Source organism: Carassius auratus, unplaced genomic scaffold (assembly GCF_003368295.1).
Source record: "Carassius auratus strain Wakin unplaced genomic scaffold, ASM336829v1 scaf_tig00007763, whole genome shotgun sequence".
Lineage (NCBI taxonomy): Eukaryota > Metazoa > Chordata > Actinopteri > Cypriniformes > Cyprinidae > Carassius > Carassius auratus.
In genome coordinates, this window is record NW_020523877.1 from 494,254 (window position 1) to 509,045 (window position 14,792).

Consider the following 14,792-nt stretch of genomic DNA (forward strand, 5'->3'; position numbering starts at 1 on the left):
GAAGGTTAGTGGTGGGGGAGGGGGGTGTTAGACATCGCGCTGCTTGCCTTGTACATATAATTTGCCAGCAAAAGAATAGCTTGGCTATAGTAAGTTTTAAGAACAAATTAAAATCGAATGGAAAAGTAATGAATTGCATCATTACTAAGGATGAGTAAACTTGAACTGCAGTAATAACTGACAAGTCACTGAAGAGCCTTTGTATCTTTCCATTATGAGCGTGCATACCGCGCGCTTACATTGGAAATAACGAACTTGAGCGCGTAAAAGAAGCGATATGTGAACGGCCCCTTAGCCAGCTTGCTGCTAGCGCTGCAGACCCTTCAGCTATGACCGCAACTAGAGTGGATCTGCACACAGCTTTTGGGTCCATGCCAAACAATGAAAGCCAAGGTGTTGTGGACTCTTAACACAATCGCTAAACATCAGTCCTACAATGGAAATGAGGGTATCTCAGAGGTTTTCAAATGCATGTTCCCTGACTCCGACGTCGCTAAAATGTTTACTGGCGGTCACGTTTAAGGAGAAGTTGATGGAACTGGCTGTTCTTGATAAAGAGATTGCTGCCCTGAGTGAAGAGCTAAGGAGTTGACTGTGTTTCTTAATTTAATGTATTGTTGAGTTCTAGTTTTCTATGTTTATTGTTCAGGGGTCTCTCAGTTCCCCATAATCCCAACATGGAATTAAGTAGATAGCTAATGTTAAAAAAACAACTTAACATTGTTCGGCAAACTGTCTTGTGGCCTACTGAAATGTTTTTATTTTTCACACCTGCTTGGCTTATTTTTAACCCATTCCAAATTTGAAAAATAAATGAAAACAAGTTCAATGATTTTGTTTTCCTTTGCTGGTGGGGATGTGAAATAGGTATAATTTTTTATACAAATGGTCTTAAAAGGGTCTTAAAAAGACTTTAATTTAACTTGAAGAAACCTGTAGGAACCCTGTAAATAATACTTGATTATTATAAAGCTTGACTGACTGATGTTAGAAGTGTATGCCATTTTACAAATATATATATATATATATATATATATATATATATATATATATATATATATATATATATCTCTCAATCAGTCTGGTGAGTAAACTAAAATATTAACAAGCCAATGGCAATTCAATTGCCAAGGTGTCTGTAGAGGGATGTAACTAATATAAATGTCAAGCAATGGTTAGGGTTAGTATAGAGAACGTATTGCACATTATACGGTTTGAGAAGTGGCCTTGGATCTGTGCGCAGCGTGAGTCTTTTTGCACGGGAATGATTTAAATTCACATTAAAATGCAGACAAAGGAATCAATAAGAGGAATCAAAATTGGAAGTGTATAACAAGTATCAAATTCCTGACCTTAAGTATTTTATTTCACAGTTCATTAAAACTATTCGGTTGTTAAGTGATGACGTAAGAAGTGCTGTTTCCGGGTCCAGGCTTCACTTGAGAATATGACCTCAGCAGCAGTTTTTGAGCACTGTTTATTCATATTAATCATTTAAGCTAAACACTTTCAAACTTACGTTATACACTACAGTCTCCGTGCTCACAGCATCCCAAACACAAATACTTTTTATTTGTATTTTTTATGTTTTCATTGTCTGGCTATCTGGGACTTCGGTATGGAGTTAAAGGTTGAGATTATAACTTTTTCGCTAGTATTCAATCACATTGTGAGTTTATATTAGCACCTTTTGTTGTTTTCTCGTGGTAACTGATAGAGCGTTTGGACACGGAAGCGCTGCTACGTGACGTCAGACTTAACATGGAATTCCTTTAGACTGGAGTGTCGTTTTACAGACTTTGCAATTTTGCAAGTTTGTAGCTGAGTTTGCAACTGAAATATTTCAGCAAAAGAAAGAAACAAAAATGTCATATGCCTGCTAACCCTTTTGTCAATTTGGTTATGTACTGTTATAATACACATTTACAGTTGACATCATTTAGTGTCAGTAATTCATATAGTCCATCTTCAAAATTATTGTATATTAGTTATGGTAAACTGTCTCTATAAAGTTAAACTGTATCTCATAATGATTTATGTTTTTTTTTTACTTGCAGTCAAAAGATATGGAAGATGAGGAGCCAGAGAGTGATTCCTTTGAATCTGAAGTGTCCAGCTGTTCTGGATTAGATCCAGATTCCAAGATTGCATCATCATGCAGTGAAGATTCGAGTCCAGTCAAAGATGCATCATATAAGAGTCTGTCCAGTGAAGAGGAACTTGAAGGACCAGACAGAAGTCTGAGTGAGGAAGATCAGATAAGAGGTAAATGCACCATTAAAGAACAAAACAAACCCATAACTTATGTGAAAAGACACAAGAAAATCAAAGCAAATAAAGACAAATCAGCTGTGACTCTAAAAGCGTGTACTAAAAGGGAAAACTGTAAACGAGCATGGGACAAAAAACATTATTGCCTTTAATGTAGCCAGGCACAATCAAAGATTTCAAGGCATTTGGAGAGAAAGCATATAGAAGTCAAAGATGTGGCATATGCCTTCAGCGTTCCATTAAGATCGAAAGAAAGAAAGACACTTCTAGAACAGCTGCGCAATAAAGGAGACTTTAAACATAACACAGAAGTTCTGGAGAAAGGCAGAGGACAAATAGTTACATGGAAGCAGCCCTCTGAAAAAGCTTCTGTAAAGGATTACTTGCCTTGCCCATATTGTTTCGGCATGTTCAGGAAAAAGGACCTGTGGAGACATCAGTCCTCATGCAAAACCAAGAAGTCATGCATGAAAAGTGAGACAAAAAGTACACGAGGGAGAGTACAGAGTCGTGCTGCATGCCTGCTTCCAATATCAGCCTCTCCCGATGGATGTCAGTCGATCATCAACAACATGCGACAGGACGATGTGTCATTTCACATCAGAAGGGATTCCCTGATTTGCAAGTATGGTGAATCGTTATATGCAAAACATGGCCGCGTGAAGTCCAGGCACCAGTATATTGCTCAAAGAATGCATGAGCTTGGCCGGTTCATGTTAGTTGCTAAAGATATGGACAAGACTGTCAACGCTCTAGAAGATTTGTGTGTACCATCCAGATTTCAGCTTGTTGTCAATATTGCTAAGCGTCTTACACAGTTCAGTCCAGGCAAAAATGAATATGGAAAACCTTCAACAGCAGTCAAAATTGGATTCTGCCTTAAAGGGGCTGTGGAGGTCATGATTGGACAGGCTCTTATGAATGATGACGATCTGGCAGAGAAGAAAGCAAAAAAATTATATGAACTCTTGGAAAAAAATTGGAGGAACAGTGTTTCTATCTCGGCTCACCAAAACATACAAGAAAACAAATGGTATAAAGAAGATGACATCCCCCTCACCAGAAATGTGATTGCTCTAAGAGATCATCTCAGGCTGGTAGAAGACAAAGCAAGAGAGGAACTGACTCCGCAAATGAGTTTAAGAGCATACAAGGCATTAAACGAGACTGTTCTGGTGCAGGTCATTATTTTCAACAAGCGGCGGGAAGGGGAAGCATCAAGCTTGACTCTTGAGATCTACAAGAAAGCAAGCACAAGTGCCATTAATGAGGACATCTATGAAACCTTGTCACCGTTAGAAAAGGAGCTGAGTAAGATATTAACTCGCATCGAAATTAGGGGGAAAAGAGGAAAGAAGGTTCCAGTTTTCTTGACCGAGAGAATGAAAGAGTCAATTGATTTGTTGGTCAAAAGGAGAGAAGAAGCTGGTGTACTTGCTGAAAATCCCTATCTCTTTGCCAGACCTGGTGTGATGACAAACATACGTGGATGTGACTGTCTGCGTAAATATATTCAGAAGAAAGCAAAGCAGAAAACCCCGAACTCCTAAGGTCAACTTAATTAAGAAAACAGGTTGTCACACTCTGCCAACTCTTGGACCTTACTGAACAGGAGCTGGAGCAAGTTGCACGGTTCATTAGTCATGACATCAGAGTACACCGGGACTTTTACAGACAGACTGACAAAACATTTCAAATTGCCAAAATAAGTAAGCTTCTGTTCGCAATGGAGCAAGACACTGTGAGCTTTCGAGGAAAGAACCTTAACACGCTTCATCCATCAGTATGCGGTATGTTATGTATGTTTTATCACCAATGCAGTTGTATTGTGTATATTTTAAGTATTGGCTTTAGCTACTGGACTCATTTTTAAGAGAACACCATTGACTTTATTTTGTCAGTACATTTACATTTATAGCTCTTTTAATCAAAAGAATGTACTTATGACCTTAGGGCAATCAAGCAATAATATTTGATTTTATAGGTGAAAGTCCCACATCAGCTTCTGGTTTACAGAGACAAACAAAAAAGGACGAGCGAAGAGAAGTAGAGCGGCCGATGAGGGTAAGATTTAAAGTTTAGATTTAGACTTGGTGTTAAAACCACCTCCCAGTAAAATGTAGTTCAAAACAAAACCACCACGATGGACTATGTATTCATAAAATCTAAGGGAAGCACAAATATGAAAATTTTGGCCGATACTGATAACCATTAATTCTTTACATTTGGAAGCCGATAACAGATAAATTGGCTTGATAAATCTAAATCCAAATATTAATACACTTTGAGAGCCTGATTACAGAAACAAGTCTTACCATTTAAAGGGTTAGTTCACCCAAAAATGAAAATGAGCACATAAATTACTCACCCTGAAGTCATCCTAGGTGTATATGACTTTCTTCTTTCAGACGAATCCAGTTGGAAATTACAGACCTGCCAACATGTACGCATTTTTCGTACTCTGTACGCATTTTGACCCATAAGTACACTTGCAGTTTACGATGCTGTCTCGCGATCTTCGCAGTAGTGAATGCGCCAGAGAAATGCACATTTTATACAGATTAATGTTACATAAGCAGAGAGCTGCCCCGCGCATCAATTGTTACAAAGAGACTTTCACTGATGCACTACTTAAAAAAGCCAAATCTGCAACCTTTAACAAGTTAAACAATGCAAAAGTTTAAACACTATGTGTGGAAAATTGTTGTTTTTCGCAAACTGATTTTGATATTGATAACTGCTGGTTTTGCACATTTATTTAATGTTTTGATTTATTTATTTAGAAATAATGTCCTCAGTTTACTTTTATTTCTGACAAAATTTTCAGGTGGAAGAAGTTTCCATGGGGTATGCCTCCTGTACAAAATGTTCGGAGTGATTGCAGTAATTGTATAACATTTATGGTCTACTTGTATATGTTATGGAGTAACTAATAAATATTAATTGGTGAAAGGATATAATGTGTATAATATGTATTATAGTGTTAGGTATCTTCTGTCTTGTGTTAGTGTTAGGTATCTTCTGTCTAATTCTGTCTTTCTTGGCAGGTATGAAATTATATTAGAAATTGTCTTTGCTCTTTCAAGCTGTTTCATGGCACTCAGTGGGTGTTGCATTGCTTCAGTCCAAAAGAAGTTAAATAAAAAGTGTCCATCCATTTAAAAAAAAAAAAAGACTATTTTTAATATAACTGACTGGATTCGTCGAGAAAAACAAACAAACTCATATACACCTAGGATGACTTCAGGCTGAGTAATTTATGGGGTAATTTTAATTTTTGGGTGAACCAACCCTTTAATCTTAATGTTATGAAGTGACGAGAATACTTTTTGTGCTCAGGGTTGTAGGTTTCCTCATTGCAAAGGTGCCTGTATCATCTCTTCTTTCAGATAGTCATTGTTTTCAGTGTCTGTCCTAACCCTAACTGACCACAGAAGATGTGGTGTCACCATTTGTTTTCCAGATGGATGTTCTGACCTTTCTTCCCCTCAAAAAACACCTGACAAATGCAGTGAGGATGGACGTTCAGATGTAGATGGTGAGTTAGTTTTTCATCAAGTCTCATTACACAGTGCAGAATGCCACTAGACTCTATGCACAATTCTATTTCCGCTAGACTGTAAGCCAGCGACTGCAGTTCCACCATAGCGTTTGCTTATAACTAAGTGCATTAGCAGCAGAAAACCCGATGTATTGCAAACAATACTTAAATATTAATCTGTTTAAATTTAATAATAATCATTAATATAAGTCTATATAAAATCTCTTTGTCGTTATTGCTTCCTTAAAGGGATACTTCACCCAAAAATGAAAATGATGTCATTAATAACTCATCCTCATGTTGCTCCAAACATGTAAGGCCTCCGTTCATCTTCTGAACACAGTTTAAGATATTTTAGATTTAGTCCGAGAGCTCTCAGTCCCTCCATTGAAGCTGTGTGTACGGTCTACTGTCCATGTCCAGAAAGGTTTGAAAAACATCATCAAAGTAGTCCATGTGACATCAGAGGGTCCGTTAGAATATTTAATTTAATTTTTTTTATTTTTTTAGGCCTGAAGCCTCTTACGTTGTTGATTTAAATTTCAAAACACAATTCGACATTTGCCCGCAATGTTTTTTTTTTTTTTTTTGTGGTGATATACAACACGCTTTAAGAAAAGTTTATTTCCATCACACTGTAAAGTGATCTAAAGGAAAAGCAGATGTGTTTTGGCTATTGGCATACATAGCCCATTACGTGTATTTGTTTTTATTTATGCTATTATAATTACACCGGGTCCCCAACTAATGACAGATTGAAAATCTACAGTAAATTAACACATCCTTCGTGACTCTTCAACTGAATGTAATGGTATTTAAGAAGCCTTTAACATTATGTGCTCAACATTAAATCTGTAACTTGTAGCCTACATTAAGAATAGGGTTGTGCAGGTGAGGAAATTTTCCCACTGATTAGTTAACTTAACACCAATGTTATTTGTTAATCTCTTCTGTAGATTTTAATCTTTTTAAGTTGTTATGACATACTGTTAATTAAAAAAAACAACAGTAAAATAGTACAGTAATAAATAAATAAATGAAAAAAACTCGCGTATAGCCTACTATAATCAAACTAATAAGAGGGGTGACATAAAATACCCATATTATAACAAATAAATAAAATATATTTATAAAATATATAGTAAATAAATCGCCCTTTAACACGAAGGCTCGGTTTGTGGTTCACAATTATTTGATGAAAACAAAGACAAAGTCACTTATATTTAAAACAAATAAAATAAATGTTTTTGTTAACAGAAGTTATTTTGCGCTTTTAATTGTCTCCGCTATCGTCCTGTCAATCATACTCGAGGGTCATTTTCAGTAAAAATGTATTTCCCCATCATCGGTTCCCAAGTTCTGACTGCTGACCGAACACTGGTCAGTGATCCTCTCCCGCTCGGCGCTGTCTAGTGCAGCTTCACCACACAGATTTAACTCCGCACCGCTAATTAAAACGGGCTGGTGGCAGACTAATATTGAATATTTCTGATGTAAAGATTTCTGTGAAACGCGTAAAGTTGCACAGAAGAAAGCCCAACAGGACCTGCCCTGCACAGTTTAAGAATCGGTAGCCATAGTAACATTAGAGGACTATTATTTTGTTGAACAGACCTGAGCGACAACTGATGACGTCACATGCTCAGACTTGCTTGACCAATCGGCGGAAGGGGGTGTCTCGGGACCGCCCACATGTGCAAAACGAATTTTGAAGTCATTTATTCGTTTTATGCCTCTGAACTAAAAAAAAACAAAAAATGAAGCTGAAATCTCGTTTTTTAGTTTTTTCAAAAAAACGAAAAAAATGAATAAAGGGGCCGTTTTCTCGTTTCTGCTTATTTCATTTCAAATTGGAAAACAAACTATCAAAACGTACACGGACCGCAGGTGATGAATTGTTTGATTACAGACAGTCAAATACAAATGACCATAGTGAATATGATGAACAAATGGACATTGTCACCAGTAGCTCAAGTGAGAACACGGAACAACAGAGTGATGACAATAAACAAAATGATTGCGGTGGTGATCCTGATACTTCCACAGAACAGCCCTCTGGTCTTATCTTAGATACATGTCTTCAGCCCCTGATTTTGGTCAGCAGCTGTTGTCTTATGATGATGGAATATTTTGCATTGCTCCAGCAGAAAGAAACAATCCTGTAAGCATTTTTAAAGTTCACAAATTGGAGTCTATGGGATTCCCAGTACAGTTTCCTGATGGAAAGAACACACTTGATGAGCCTGGCAGAGCAAAACATGTTTCCCCCAGCAGGTACTTCAACACAAGGCTATTCTCTGTAGATAATCGTTGGGCAAGAGACACAAGCTACATCTTCTTTGCACAGTTTGTGACTGAAATGCACATGGCCACATCTAGTATGTCTATCCAGCTGAGAAAAGCAAAACCTATAACCCGTGATGGACGCAGAATAAACTCTTCACTGCAACAGGACAAGAGTTAGAAAATCTTGTGAATAATAAAGAAGCAACACGTTTCATGCAACCTTTAAGAGGGAGGCCGGCATACTGGGAGAAAACTCTGTGATTTGTTTGCTATGCTGAGACAGCTGGGCACTCCCACATTTTTCTGTACTTTTAGTGCTGCCGAGATGAGATGGCCTGAAGTGATTACTGCTATTAAAGCTGTTGTGGAAATTCTAATTCAATAACAATTTGTAGAGACTGAGAATGAAAAACCAAACAGAGTTTTGTCTTTGTATCGCTTTAAGAGATAACACACAGACTCACAGCCCACTTTTTATAGTATGTAAAAAGATACATTGAAGGAGAGGTTAGGACCTCTGAGCCAATCATGTTGCCCAGTGCACATCACATCATAACACATGCACATCTCATGCACCTCCTCCTGGTACAGACTGTCTCAGAACTAATTGTTCCTGGTACATGGTTCCTCTTTAGAAGTATTTTTTCAGCCTAAAGCAGTTAGTAAACTCAGTGTCCATGTGGACAATATATAATACCTTGATCATTGTATGTTAAAAAGATACCTAAATTAGATTAATGCAATCAATGCCAAATTAACAAAACAAAAAATTTCCATAACAGCAGCAATCAAGGGGTGACTCTCCAGAATATCAGGAGTGCAAAATAGACACCAATCAATACGTTAACACAAGTTTTTATTAATTTTTTAATGCCTCCAGATTTCCCAATTCTCACATTAAAAAAAAGTAGTCAAAATGCTTTCACTCTATTTCGATGTGAAATATTGCATTTATATAAAAAATTTTAATAAATAAAGAGATAAAAAATATTTCATAAATTTCATAAATATTGAAAAAATCCCTATTAAATTCCCTAAAAATCATAAATAATAATAAAAAAATATTATTAAACAAAAGTAAATTACACTGGTTTTCTTGAAGAAAAAAAAAAGTTATATTTCAAGGCTTCGGTCACTTTTGACTGTGAAGAAGGTAAGTGTGACTCCTGAATAAAAAGGGCCAGAGGGTTAAAACACATTAGTAGTTACTGCAAATTTATTTATTCACTTTTGTGAAAACCCTTGGCATTAATTATACTGTTTTATTAATCTCTCTCTCCCTTAATTTTTAATGAAACAAAAATCACTGAAATTATGACCTAAATGAAATATAAAAGGTTTCTGGATATTGGCCCATGTGTTAGAGAAAGAATACTGCCATCTGCCGCTTAGAGAAGAAATAAAGTGCAATGATCACATATATCCAGCAGAGATCCACAGGGACGCATTCATTTCAGATCAGTTTCAAGACAATTTTTCTTCATGTTTCAACTTCTCATAACTTTGATATATATTTTGTGAACATGTATTTAATCATTTTAAAAATATAAAACAAATCTATATTTTTGTCAAAGGTTAGAGTTTGTTGTTGTCTGATATCTTTTGAATTGTCTGCTTTTATAAATTATGTAACATACATTTGCAGAAATGTCTCTCTCTCTCTCTCTCTCTCTGTGTGTGTGTGTGTGTCATGTCTACCCCTTCACATTGTTCTGCATTCATGTTTACTGCTTGAATTTGCATTGGACTGAAAAATACTCATCGGGTTCAGCACAGTCAGAAAAAAACAGGTGAAGAAGACTTTGTATTGTAAAGAATTCTATAAAATTACCCGGACTTTAAAAGAATCACGTGATTCTTATTAAATGAGGTTCATTTTTTAGGATTCTTTACCAAACCTAATCTTTGGGAATCTGACACTCAAACCTTGAACTCCAGGTAGATTGCAGACAGTTCTGGAAAATGGTGTCGCTTGAGACTAATGGGTTTCTGGATGGAAAGCACACCATATTTGAGTTTTCATGGTTTTCCTAGAGATAAATGTCTGAGGAAGAAGTGGATACATGCTATTAGACGAGAAGAAGGACCAAAGTTTACGATCATTAGAGGCAGCACATTTGTCTGCAGCTGGCACTTTATCAGTGATGATTACACTGCCACTACTGGTCATAAACGCCTCAGAAAAGGGACGGTCCCGTCCCGCTTTATTTTGAACAACTGGGGAGAAACTTCACATGAGTCTGTTTATGAAGGAGTTCAAACCATACCATCAGACGACAGCCAAGACGCTGAAGTAGTTTCTGAGGTGACAGCTGAAGCAGATCATTATTATGCAGTCACTCCTCTTCCAGGTATGTTCACGCATTTCTGAAAACAAATCATGATGCAACTTTCCCGTTATTAAATATATTATTGAAGCCTTTATTACATTTATGTCTTTCACTTTCAAGTCATATTATCATTTAATAATTATTGACACAAATTACTGTTTCAGGAAGATATCAGCATACTTTATTAATCAAATGAATGCTTCCACAACAGAGCAGTAATACAATTAAGATGAACAAAGTCTTGAAATGAGATAATATGACCATTACAATAAACATTTGTTTTGAATCATAATAAAAGCCAGATAATTATATATATGAATTTGTAAGTGTCTCCACTGTTAGCCGCATCATCATAACTTGGGTTATTCATCTTTATCTTGTCATAGGATCACTGCCCATATGGATGAGCAGAGAGCAAGTGAATGCCACCATGCCAGACAAATTTAGGTAGTTTTGTCCCGAGGTGAGGGTCTTCATTGACTTCACAGAGATAAGATGCTGGAATCCATCTTCACTCACGCTCCAGTCTGAGGTGTTCTCATCATATAAAAACACCACTACCTTTAAAGAGCAGTTACTTTTGTTTCCAGACTTGCTGGAGCCTGGTGATGTCTGTATGGCTGACAAAGAATTCACCATTAAGAAGATGCTTATTTTTTATTTGTTATGTGCTGTTTTACCATGATCTGTCTGAATACTTGATTCTTATTGGCTGGAAGTGTGCAGTAAAACAGTTTAATCCACAGGTAGTTCCAGTCAGTTTTAATCATCGTTCTATATTAATGACCTACTGTCTCACCCGCACCTCAGTTCCCCGTCAAGCCTCCAACAGGAACAAACTCCTCAAAGTTGTCTCCAAGCTCCTGCAAGCCAGACGTAACGTACTCACCTTAGTGTTACTGTAACCTGTGTTCTTGTTCTGCTGTTCCCAGGACCGTGGATCAGCGTGCAACATCAAGTGATTCGGCGGTCGCTGTAGTCTCCTGTGATTACCCCGAGCTGGTTCTGTCTTTGGCTTATAAGAAGCAAGAGAACTTTACTGAGCAATCCTTGACTGTGGCTTTGACATCTGTGTTCCTGTCAAACTCACCTGTGTGATTCCCCTGCTCCATGTGAATTACATACAAGCCTGCACTAGAAGATCGGAGCTTCTATAGTTTTATACGCTGCTTGATTATTGTGGTTTGTAAAATATACATGCACCATATTCACTGCAGCAATTGTATCAATAATGTGAGCGTACGAGTTTCTTAATTTGTGATCTGTAGAATAGGATTTGTGCATCTGCAATGAAGAATTTGAGAAGGTGTAACTGTTGTGTTGTGTTTGTGGGAGAGAAAGAAAGTCTACAGGTTTGCAACTCTTAAAACATTTCTCTCTCACTTCAAACTTACTGATACACATGTGGCTTTTCTCTACAACTACAAACACACTGTCACAGGTGTTCAGTCGTTTTGACTCAAAAATACCTTCAGAAAATCCTCCCCTTCACACACACACACACACACACACACACAGACTGATTTACACAAAACCTGAAGATCATAAATACACTGAAACTATAACAGGTGAACAGAATGAGTAACTAAACAGACTGAGGTCAAACGACAACTAAAACACAATGAATAAAAAAATTAGACAAGTGTTACAGTTGCGTCAATATTTGCAAAGCCCTTTTTCCATTTTCTCTCTGCATTTTGCAGGTTGTAATTCTCTTCCTTCAGTCCATTATTCACTCACTTTAATGAGGCTGGACTTTAAAGGAACCGTCAGTCATTTTGGGGTAAAATCTGGGCTTGGTGTGTAAGAAATTTTTAAATAACATGTATATTGTTTCATATAGTGATGACTTATATTTGGTGATGTATCGATCACACTGATGCTAGAAAGTGTTTATCAAGAAGATGTACTTGTTAGATCATATCCTGATTTCTACAGTCAGACTATTGTTCATATTCTCAGTCAAACATTAGAAGCTGTTTATGTGATTTTTCATTTATATCCATCTTCACGTGGTTCAGGAAATAAACCAGTTTTTGAAAACAAGTAAATCATGTTTATTGTCATACTGTAATTACAAAAAAACTGCAAGAGTCACATTTCACATCAAACTTTACTGATGTACTGAGTAATACTCCTAAAATCATGATCATTTTGGTTAAGAATATTGGATCAATGCTGTTTTTATGAATATTTCTATTATATCAGTGTATTACTGATTTTATTTCAGTCTGTAGAAACATTACTGTTGTTTTTCACATTCAGATTTTAGTTCAGATCTTTAAAATTCAAAACAAAATGATTTTGAAAATTTAAATATGAAAATTTTAATATTAAAATGTTTTTTTCTATTTATTTAGTATTTGTTTTTACAGAATAACCTAATTAATGTGCCATTAAAAAAGTAAAATTACCGACATATTTATTTGTTCATGATGCATATATGTACATTTCTATTATAATGTATCATTTATTTAAGGATACTCTTCTCACAGATCCATTTAACACTACCATCACATTTAGTATCAAAGCATCCTGATGAATGAGTGTTAGCACAGTCTTCATTTCCCTGATAGTCGTCTGGCTGTTTATGTTCTCCAGACTTCCAGAACCTGCATCAACAGATCAAAGTTAGATCAGAGCTGCTTTCTGTGTGATGTGATACTGAGACAATCATTTATTAGATAATAATCAGTTCAGTTCAGTGATTTCTCACCCAGAGGTGATGTTGATGTTGCTGCCATCAACCCATTTCCATCTGCCCTCCTCTTCAACATCAGTCAAACCAATCCAGAAATGATCAGAACCACAAATATTCTTCACAAAATCCTGAGAAGAGAAACAATAACATGATTTAACACGAGCACAGACACATTTCAGCACATTCTCTTTAATTTAAAAATGAAACACCATGATCACACACACACACGCACGCACACACACACACACACACACACACACACACAGAGACACACACACACTCTCTCTCTCTCTCTCTCTCTCTCTCTCACACACACACACACACACACACTCTCTCTCTCTCTCTCACACAGACACTCTCTCTCTCTCTCTCTCTCTCTCACACACACACACTCACAGAGAGACACACACACACACACACACACTCTTTCTCTCTCTCTCTCTCACACACAAACACACACACTCACACACACTCTCTCTCTCTCTCTCTCTCTCTCTCTCCCTCACACACACACACACACACACACACTCTCTCTCTCTCTCTCACACACACACACACACACACACACGTTTGTTTTTGTGAAAGTGTGTTCATCCCATAGGCGTAATGGTTTTTATAATGTACAAACTGTATATTCTATGGCCCTTCACCAACCCTACCCCTAAACCTAACCCTCACAGGAAACTTTCTGCATTTTTACTTTCTCAAAAAAACTCATTCTGTATGATTTATAAGCGTTTTGAAAAATGGGGACATGGGTTATGTCCTCATAAGTCACCCTCTCCTGTGTCATACCCATGTCATTATACAGAGTTGTGTCCTGATATGTCACAAAAACATGCCCACACACACACACACACACACACTTGTTCCTCTCTGTTGTTGATGATGATCAGATCTGTTCCTCTCTCTCTACAGTATCTTCTGCTCTCAGTCCAGGAGGAAGAGGAAGAGGGAGAGGAAGAGTGCGGATGAGAGGGGGAATCCAGAGAGTACCAGGTGAAGGAAGAGGAAGAGGGAGAGGAAGAGGAAGACCTGGAGGAGGGGTAGGGCATGCACAAAGAAGAAAACCAAATCTGTGTAAAGAAATTCGTACCATTGTGGACCATGTAATAAACCACAGACTAACACTGAGGGAGGCTGGATTGAGAGTACAGCCTAACCTAAGCAGGTACACGGTGGCATCAATAGTTCAGACATTTCCTCAAGAGCACAGGTGAGAAACTTCTCTTCAGTCAACAGAAAATCCATTGCTTACTGCATGTACTATATCAACACTACTGTATATGTACTCTGTATTTTGGTACTGTATATATTCCTGTATGTATCATCTTACAGTAAGCAAGAGAGAGAGATCATAAACCTCGTTTTGGCTAATAATGCAATCAGACGTCGAGAAATTCAAGTCCATATTGTCAATGATCACCTAATTTTCAATAATGTCCAACAGGTCTCTGTCAACAATAGCCGTATCCTTAAAAAACATCAAGTTCTGATGAAACGACTGCATAAAGTGCCATTTGAAAGAAATTCAGATGAAAGTCCTGCGGCGTGAATATGTGGTGGTACGTGTTGTTCACTGACTGTAGTATTGTGTACTGCACACATAACCTTTTACTGTACATGTCATTTTACTGTATAGCAGACCTACAGTATACTGATC

The 14,792-nt window shown here is 37.1% G+C and overlaps 1 protein-coding gene and 2 long non-coding RNA genes across 4 annotated transcripts in view; 1 reads left to right on the forward strand and 2 right to left on the reverse strand.

The window, feature by feature from the left end:
• LOC113071650 (CD209 antigen-like protein C) overlaps positions 1-14,792 on the forward strand; it is a 291,989-nt gene that overhangs the window by 173,744 nt on the left and 103,453 nt on the right. The gene's annotated exons all lie outside the window — the stretch shown is intronic.
• Positions 1-14,792, reverse strand: part of LOC113071656 (uncharacterized) — a 119,452-nt gene that overhangs the window by 95,695 nt on the left and 8,965 nt on the right. The window lies entirely within an intron of this gene.
• Positions 12,839-14,052, reverse strand: LOC113071658 (uncharacterized). The gene is made up of 3 exons (XR_003280194.1): positions 13,996-14,052; positions 13,145-13,257; positions 12,839-13,040 (listed from the first exon to the last, which is right to left on the reverse strand). It is a non-coding gene; the product is annotated as an uncharacterized LOC113071658 (long non-coding RNA).